Source organism: Diabrotica virgifera, chromosome 2, assembly GCF_917563875.1.
Source record: "Diabrotica virgifera virgifera chromosome 2, PGI_DIABVI_V3a".
Taxonomy (NCBI): Eukaryota; Metazoa; Arthropoda; class Insecta; order Coleoptera; family Chrysomelidae; genus Diabrotica; species Diabrotica virgifera.
The window spans coordinates 229,094,048-229,103,928 of record NC_065444.1 but is presented as its reverse complement, the minus strand read 5'-3'; the positions used below and the strand labels follow the sequence as shown (position 1 = coordinate 229,103,928).

At 31.2% G+C, this 9,881-nt stretch overlaps 1 long non-coding RNA gene across 1 annotated transcript; it reads right to left on the bottom strand.

Annotated features, from left to right (window-relative positions):
* Window positions 1-2,091: 2,091 nt before the first annotated feature.
* Window positions 2,092-6,892, bottom strand: LOC126880460 (uncharacterized). Its single transcript, XR_007696595.1, has 2 exons — window positions 6,476-6,892; window positions 2,092-6,168 (listed from the first exon to the last, which is right to left on the bottom strand). It is a non-coding gene; the product is annotated as an uncharacterized LOC126880460 (long non-coding RNA).
* Window positions 6,893-9,881: the final 2,989 nt, after the last annotated feature.

Sequence of the window (9,881 nt, the reverse complement as noted above, 5' to 3'; positions counted from 1 at the left end):
TAATTTTTCCATAAGTTATGAATATTTATATAAATTCAAAATTTATGACTTATTTTGCAATTTGCAAAGCAACCAATAAGGATAGACATATTCAGCGAACGCCATATTGAAGTTTTTATACGATTTCTGAGTTTCTCACTCTCAAATTTGTTTAAAATACCTAGCTTTTTGGTAATAAACGAAAAAAGCGAAAATTTACCGTTTTTGATTTTCATTTGTTTATAATTATGTATATCATCAAAATCCGCTGCAGTAAACATATACCTTATTAATATAGATGTCCATACTACTCAAAAAATTTTATTTCGGCCTGGAGGGGGTTGTGTCACCGACAGGATATTTTTTTTCCTTATTTTTCTGAACTAGTAGGCTTAGGTCAAAAAAGACAATTTTAGAGGAGAGGCATTTTAAAATTTTATGGATATTATGATTATGAGCATAACTCCGAATAAGTTGTTACTTTAAAGAAATTACTTATAAAATTTTGTTAGAAATATATCTAATTACAAACTGTGATAACTAGATAATGTTTATAGTCTTTTTGTTAACCCCTATTACATTTGAGTCTTTTTTCCTCATAAACATTTACTTCAACTTTGTTAAAACGCTGACCTAACTAAAAAAGGGTCCTTATTTTAGAGAGAATTTTCACAAAAACTAATCGTAAGATGATCGTAAGTATAAGATCGGTCGTCCTTGACGAGAAATAAACACACAAATTGCTTCACATTCTGCGCTATTAATTCTGCAGCGTAACTAACAGAGGCGTAGCTACCGCCGTATCAGCCGTATCAATTATACGGGGCCCCCGATATTCAGGGGCCCCAACGCGGCACGTCGAAACAAAATTCTATTAAAAAAATTGAACAAAATATTCTGCAATTATTTCACTATTAAAACGCTCTGAAACAGTGTTTGGGATATCGACATTTTCGTGTAATGGACTCTTTTATTCTTTGTTACAAACTATATTTATGTACTGTACAGGTACCATCTATTTTCTGCCTCTCGCCGTTCTATAACAACAGAGGTTTTTCTTTTCAATGTCTATATTAACCCTTGGCTTGAAAAAACTGAATCTGTTTTAAAACAATGAGTCTCAATTCAAATCTGTTTTAGATTATTAGAGTTAAGATTATTAGAGTTTATTAGATTTATTATTATCATCTATATTTGAGTGTTATACGCTGAACTTATTAGTTCCTAAGGTTGTATTATGCTATTTGCAATTTATTTAATTTTGCAATATACAGGGTGTTTCATTAATAATTGGAAATAATTTAACTGTAGATTCCTGGGCTCAAAATTTGTATTAAGATTTAATCCAAATCACCTAGTCTGAAAATGCTTCTTACAGAAGCTAGAGCTCTTTGCAACAGGCGCGGCGTCTTGTAATTAGTTTTTTTAAATACCTCCAGAACGCTTCTATTTAGAGAAACCAAAACTGGTACGTCTGTTTAGCTTCCTTTTTTATCTTTAACTTTTAAACCTTTTTGACACTGGATTATTAAATTGTAAGGCATTCTAGTAATATGTATAAGGTACTCTTGCTTTAAATCGGTAGGATACACCGTTATCTAGAAATGTCGATTTGAAAATTTTGTGTTTTTTAAATGTAAGAAAAATTTTCAAATTTTCAAAACAAAAACTATGAAAACAAAAAACGAAAACTGGTACGTTTATTTCAGAGACGAATCGATTTCATCAATTGCGAATTTCTAGTACCGGTCATGTCATATGCGTCCGTTTTGAGTAGGTCAACGGTTATTTTATCGCATTATTTTTTGTGTCTTTAATTTTGAAACATTTTTGACACTAGATTATTAAATTATAAGGTATTCGTATTCTAGTACTAAAAGTTACTCTTGCTTTAGGTCGGCAAAATACACTGTTTTTTTTAAATTTTGTTACATTGTAACGAAAAAGCGATGGACTACCCCGCTAATTGAAATAATATCCGAAAATATTACCCCAACTAACCAAGATAGCCATCGTTACACCCTTAGCTTAGCTCAGTCACTCAGGTGTGTGTTCGTCTTGTCCTAACCTTAGAATGAACTATGAAAATTGGAATGGAAGCAAACAAAACAATAATTTTAACTAATCATGTTTATTGTTCATAAAGATATAATAAATAAAATGACTTAGTAAATTGCATTAACAAATGTATTCAAATTCTTGCCAAAAACTAACAATTCTGGATTATACTTATGGCTTTTGGTAGCTGATGGTATCTTCTTGATGTCGTAGGGTACTGCTGCTGGTTCTGCAACGGGCTCTGGGGTTGTAGGTGTTGTATTCCACCAGGCCTACGGATGTTGGTCGTTGCAGTCTTGGTTATGTGGTTGCAGCCCTGATGACATGGTCCTCGTTGTTGTATCGCCGGCGATTTGAGGGTTGTTGAAACTCCCGGAGGGAGAAAAGTGGTTTCTTTCCAAAAAACTATAAAATAGAGACACATATCAATCATCAAGAAGAAAAACCAACGTGTGCCATCTGCCGTTCTAATCGTCAGAAAGAGTAGCAGATGACAAGAATAAATCAAATGAAATTTAGATGAGAATAGTTAAAATTCTGATTACTAAACGTGCATACATGTAAATTAAAAGATAATTATATTTGAAACTAAAATATCAGAACACATGGTCTGACATTGGAAGTTAGGTTAGATAAAAAACAATATAAAAACTGTTAGATGTAGAAATATAATTACTGTAAGAAATTATTAAAAAAACTATGTGTAACTCACCCCAAGAGGAAGATGATTTGTTGAAATAGAAATGATTTATTTTTCGAATTACATGCCTTTTTAAGGATTAATTTTTCCCTTCCAGTGTATGTCAGGGAGTAGGGGGTCAAGTCGATGAAGTGACACTGTCATTGAAAACGACGTTTAAAATGACAACCAAGTACTATGAAGTAGCGGCATGTTCCGTATTGAAAATACAGATATTTGGAGAGTATGAATATACGAGGTATGTTCAGTATGATGATTTAAATGAAAGAGATATATTAAATAGAAGATAATAAAAGAGGGCAATAAAAGAGAGCGCCAACCGATTTTTAAAGGGGAAAATGGGTAAACCAATTAGAAGAAGATAATTATTAATGAAATATTAAAGAAAATATGGTAAAATAATAAAATATCAAAGATGTGACGTTTGTAACGTTACACACTCCTCTCACCCATCAGAAAAATTTTGAACACACGTGAGAAATTTTTCCCAAAGAAAACAGGAATGTTACACACTCCCTCCACTCATCAGAAAAATTTCGAACACAGGTGAGAAATTTTTCTCAAGGAAAACAAGAAAACGAAAGTTCTAACCAGAAATAAATATATGTATGCAGTAGTAATCGTTCAGAACAAATCAAAAATAAATACTCATAATAAAGTAAATATTAAGTCAATGTATATAGTTAATTTAAATTATTAATCATAAAAATTTTAAAGTACCAAAATAATTTTCAGATGTTACTCTGGGGAAAATAAAAATATTACCCAATGAATTGTAGCATTCATCACACTATAAAATATTTATTATAAATAAATGACATCAGAGAATATCTATCTCTGGGTAAAAAAAATAAATGTACTTTAAAAAAGTATGAAATTAATTCAAAATTATAAAGACTTATCGTATAAAGTGTAAGTAATAATCAAATTTAACTAATAATCCAAAAGTAAGTAAGTAACCATAGTCAAATAATGTAGACATATTAAAAATGAATTGCATTGCAAATATTCTGGTATTTATATAAAATAAAAGGCATATTATAACCAAATTTAAGTAAATATAAGGGATATCACATCCTATATAAAATAAATAAATAGCTATTGGAGCTACTAACAACTGAATCTCGAACAAAATAACAAGTACTCGGATAACAAGTACGGAAAATACGGTAATAAAAATAATAATCAATATGAAAAGGTAAGTAAAAGCATATAAGATAAAGATAATATAAATATAATATAATAAAAAAAATGCAAGTGCAACTATAGATAAACCATTAAAAAAAATAAGTACCAACTATATGGAAAGCCAAATAAGACAAAGTTCTACACCAAAGGGTTTGAAAAAACTGCATAAAACCAGTCCTACAAGACTTAACCAATAAGTTAATAAAGAGATAGAGATAATGATACATAATGCAAATGCTACTTCCATCAAATGCATACCAGGGATCTACACTAAAGAACAAAATATATGTATAAAAATGCATAAATATGATTTGCAAAGATGGAAAATAACAAATGCTAGTAGCTAAACTACCATCATACTTTAAAGCGCCACAATTCTACACCAGATTTCTAAAAGTAGATATGCATAGAATTGTTTGAACTCCAAAAGAAAAAATTTATAAAAGACATCATCCTAAAAATAATATACAGCATTAAACTGTATATCAACAGTCATTAAGACCAAAAAAACGGAACTCAGACTCAATAGATCTGGCCGAACCCTATGGATAACTTATATGTACCCTAGGAAAAAAAAGGAACACTAGGTGTCTATGCAGCTATATATAAGCCATACACAACTTATAAGTGCCGGATGAGGCTTTCGTGCTAATCTGTATCAAAAATCAGTACAACACCCAAAATAAAATAATAAAACAATAATATATATAGATAAATAGGGCATTGTTAAATAAAAAAGATGTTAAATATAATGTTTATCATAATTAATATAAGTGCAATAATGCAAAAAATTGAAAAATGTAAAATATCATGCTTTACGAACAAAAATTTTTTTGAGATTCAACACAAGAAGAAGAAGAATGATTTAAATTAATATTCTGAATACGTAAAGAAGAAGAATAAGAATAAAATACCTCAATGAAAGAAAAGAACTTGAAAATTGTCCTACACTTTACTATACAAGTAAAGTAGTATGTACCATCCGAACAAAAAGTTCGACGGAAACAACAAAATTTTTGGTAGTTATACAAAATGGGTAATAAATATATGAAAACAACTAGGAAATATAAGAATAAGTAAAAAGTAATTGAAAATAAGTAATAAAACAAGATTTAAATGCACTTTAGAGTACACAAAAGTACCTATGAAAAGAACGTAGAAGAAATAGTACATATAAAAAGTACAGAAAATATGACAATAAATGGAAAAATTCTCTTGGGTTTTGGAAAGTTACAATAAAATAAGAGTAATTAAAGAAGAACTACCAAAAAAAACTGGTTAAATTGAAAAAAACAGGAAAAATGCCATGTGGACATTACTATCAAGGTCCTAACATAAAAATTAACCAAAAAAAGGTAGGTAAAAAGTTCCAAATGTTAAATATACCAATATTTGCAACTGTAAATGTATTTTAAATCAATTATGCTGAAATATATAATTAAATTATTGAAACTGGTAATACTTTTTGACCCATAACATGTGAAAATATATAAAAATTAGTCAAAAAGGTAGTCAAAAAGTACCAAAATAGATAATATATATAGATTTACTGCAAAAATTGAATATAAAAATGAAATATAAGAAAATAGTATTTATTAATGCTTGTTGTCTGCTACCGAACCACACATTCACAGCTCGATTCTTCGGATAAGACAAGTGCGTTGGTGCGCCAGTGTAACGAAAAAGCACACATGAGAAACGTTGCGGCGCCAGTGTAACGAAATAGCGATTGACTACCCCAGCTAATTGAAACAATATTCGAAAATATTACCTCAACTAACCAAGATAGCCATCGTTACACCCTCAGCTTAGCTCAGTCACTCAGGTGTGTGTTCGTCTTGTCCTAACCTTAGAATGAACTATGAAAATTGGAATGGAAGCAAACAAAACAATAATTTTAACTAATCATGTTTATTGTTCATAAAGATATAATAAATAAAATGACTTAGTAAATTGCATTAACAAATGTATTCAAATTCTTGCCAAAAACTAACAATTCTGGATTATACTTATGGCTTTTGGTAGCTGATGGTATCTTCTTGATGTCGTAGGGTACTGCTGCTGGTTCTGCAACGGGCTCTGGGGTTGTAGGTGTTGTATTCCACCAGGCCTACGGATGTTGGTCGTTGCAGTCTTGGTTATGTGGTTGCAGCCCTGATGACATGGTCCTCGTTGTTGTATCGCCGGCGATTTGAGGGTTGTTGAAACTCCCGGAGGGAGAAAAGTGGTTTTTTTCCAAAAAACTATAAAATAGAGACACATATCAATCATCAAGAAGAAAAACCAACGTGTGCCATCTGCCGTTCTAATCGTCAGAAAGAGTAGCAGATGACAAGAATAAATCAAATGAAATTTAGATGAGAATAGTTAAAATTCTGATTACTAAACGTGCATACATGTAAATTAAAAGATAATTATATTTGAAACTAAAATATCAGAACACATGGTCTGACATTGGAAGTTAGGTTAGATAAAAAACAATATAAAAACTGTTAGATGGAGAAATATAATTACTGTAAGAAATTATTAAAAAAACTATGTGTAACTCACCCCAAGAGGAAGATGATTTGTTGAAATAGAAATGATTTATTTTTCGAATTACATGCCTTTTTAAGGATTAATTTTTCCCTTCCAGTGTATGTCAGGGAGTAGGGGGTCAAGTCGATGAAGTGACACTGTCATTGAAAACGACGTTTAAAATGACAACCAAGTACTATGAAGTAGCGGCATGTTCCGTATTGAAAATACAGATATTTGGAGAGTATGAATATACGAGGTATGTTCAGTATGATGATTTAAATGAAAGAGATATATTAAATAGAAGATAATAAAAGAGGGTAATAAAAGAGAGCGCCAACCGATTTTTAAAGGGGAAAATGGGTAAACCAATTAGAAGAAGATAATTATTAATGAAATATTAAAGAAAATATGGTAAAATAATAAAATATCAAAGATGTGACGTTTGTAACGTTACAACATCTTGATCAAGTTCAAAAAAAGAAAAAAATTCAAATCGATTTTTCTAGAAAACGGTGTATACCGACTTAAAGTATGAGTAACTTTTAGTACTAAAATACCACACACTTTAATAATCCAGTGTCAAAATTGCTTAAAAGCTAAAGACAAAAAAGTTATGCGATAAAATAACAATAGCCCTACCCACAGAGGACGCATATGACCGGTACTATAAATCCGCAATTTATGAAATAGATTTATCTCTGGAAGATAAATAGCCGCACCAGTTTTAGTTTTTCTAAATAGATGTGTTCTAGAGGTATTTCAAAAAAACTAATTAAAAGGCACCATCTTCAAAGAGCTCCAGATCCCTTAGGAAGCCTTTTTGGAGTAGGTGATTTTGGTTAAACCGTAATATTTTGAGTCCAGGAATCTACAGTTAAACTAATTCCAATTATTAATGAAACACCCTGTATTGTTTTGTTTTATTTCATTATCTTTGATTTTGTAGTAATATTGACGATTTATGTAATTTCAGTAAACTGTAGTTTGTTGTTGTTTTCCTACTCTTTGTACCTACGTTTTGTCCATAAAATTGTAAAATTTTCAGTAACAATAAAGTATATTTCTATTCTATGCTATACACGCGTTTTTGCTACTTATGTTGAACATTTTTTAGCACTATTCCATATCAGTCGTGGAAAAGGGTCCGCGACAAACTTTGATAGGGGGCGCCTGTGGGGCTAGCTACAACTAACGTGGGTCTGTATTCATCTACTCATATGAAAATGTTAAGTATTTAACCCGCCATTACACGCGCTATGAGGGAATCCCTCACCATATTTGTTTATAACCAATAAAATTGTGTAAACTAATACGATAACCTTAAGCACCCAGGAATGCCTTTAGCATGGTTCATGAGAGGGTATGAAAAAGTTATAGAATATTTCAGGCGGTCAGTGTGCTGTGTGATAGTTGAAAGAAGAGACATCCCTCTTCAAGTGAGGGAATTCCTCACTGCGCGTGCAATCACGGTGAAATCACGTTTCTGTTATCTCAAAGAAACTTTTAGGTTTTTATTTAATATTTAGGTAGGTTTAATTAGAATATTATTGTTTGGATTAGGTTAGCAACAGTGGCACACCGAGCGGGGGGCTTGGGGGTTAAAATCCCACCCAGAGCATATAGAAATATATATAAAAGAAAGTAGGAAAATGTAACTTGTCTTTCACAAATAATACAAAAAACTTTCGGTGCCCAAGCAAACCCCCCCCCCCCCGAGGAAAATTCTAGGTGCGCCACTGGTTAAGGACCCATTTTTAAATTTACCCATTCTAATTGGGAAATAAGCCACAATTTAACTTGAAAAATTGATTTTATTGACGTTTCGAATTCCACCTCGGACGTCGTCATCAAAATACAAAATATTAATAGTTATTTACATAAATGCCACAAAGAAATAGCTTCAGAACAGTTGTTAATTTTAATTTCTAGTTTTAGTAAAATGAATTCGCGTAAAGAACGTTAATTTCTTCAGTGGCTTGCTGAAATTGAAAATTAAGAAAACTTGCTTTTGATCTATGTGTATTATTTTTACTTTTGTTTTGTTAAATTAATAAAAAAAATTGGTTTACGAGACTTTCTATAATATGTGAGTACAACCCATTTTATATTTATACATGTTAACATTCATTCTTCCTCGAAATAAGTCGAATTTATGTAGGTGAGGGCGACGCTCATACGCGTGCAACCACGTCACAATAGAAGACGCGTGTAACGGCGGGTTAACTAATTTCGCGCTAAACATATATAGATATTTGGTCTCATTTAGCGACTATTATTATTAAGGTCATATAGGTCTTTATTCACGTGATAGATACTTTTATTTACTTTGCGAAGCGGCGATACGTCTAACGTTGTTAAATTCTTTCTGGTCAAATTTTTAGAAAGATAATTTTTAAAGTTATACTTCTTTACACACGAGGGTGAATTTTTACATTCCCTGGCGCATGCTCACACCGACATTATGGTATTAGTCGCTACATCTTTATGTAGCGCAAATAAGGTGTGCGTGAAAAGAATATATTATTAGTGTTTTTAGTAAATATATTTATTATAATTTTTGTGTCTTTGGATTTGTCTTCCTCGGGAATAAGATATTTTATAATAATAGTAAGTATATTAATTTAAAGTATTTTTGCATACTTCACTTGGTCTATTAAATTTGTCAGCATGTGTGAGAAATCTTGTAACCTGTCAAGGCAAAGGGAATATAGCCAAGTGGTAGAGCGTGTGACCGGAGATCGAGAGGTCCCGGGTTCGAATCCGTGTGTTTTCTATTTTTTTTATTTTTGGTATGGTTTTAATAAAAATTTTTGGAAAGTAGTAAGTAAAAATTAGTTTAATCTTTAAATAAAATACAAATAACCTGTTGAAAGTATAATTATATCGTTGAAATCATATAATAGAATTATAACTTCTTACGTGCGTACAAAGTACACACACATTCTTTATTTTAAATAACTTTTAACATAAAGTAAAAACTTCTTTATGTAATTTTATAATTTAATCAAGAATTAAAATTCTAAATCTATTACATTCGTTGTTCAGAACGTTTTTGGACTTATCAGTCCATCTTCAGTGAACTTATTTTACTTGCTAAATAGCCTTAAAATCAAACAGTACCTGATTTAATACGAAATTTACATTAGGTGTGTTCTAGCAAACAGTAAAAGTAGTCAGAAACCGTCAGCAAACAGTTGGTCAGTGAGAGAACATAATACAGTCACCAGTGCTATCCCCTCTCTTCGCGCTGGTCGACTATTCGCTGATGGTTTCAAACCCTTTGAAACTGATGCTAGAACAAACCTATTATAAATTTGTAAAAATAATACGACTTGAAGCCGATGAACATGGATAATTTCCCGGAAGCATGAGATTACCCTTTTTCTTCTTCTTTAAGTTCCATCTTCTATCGAAGATTGGAAATCATCATGGCAAT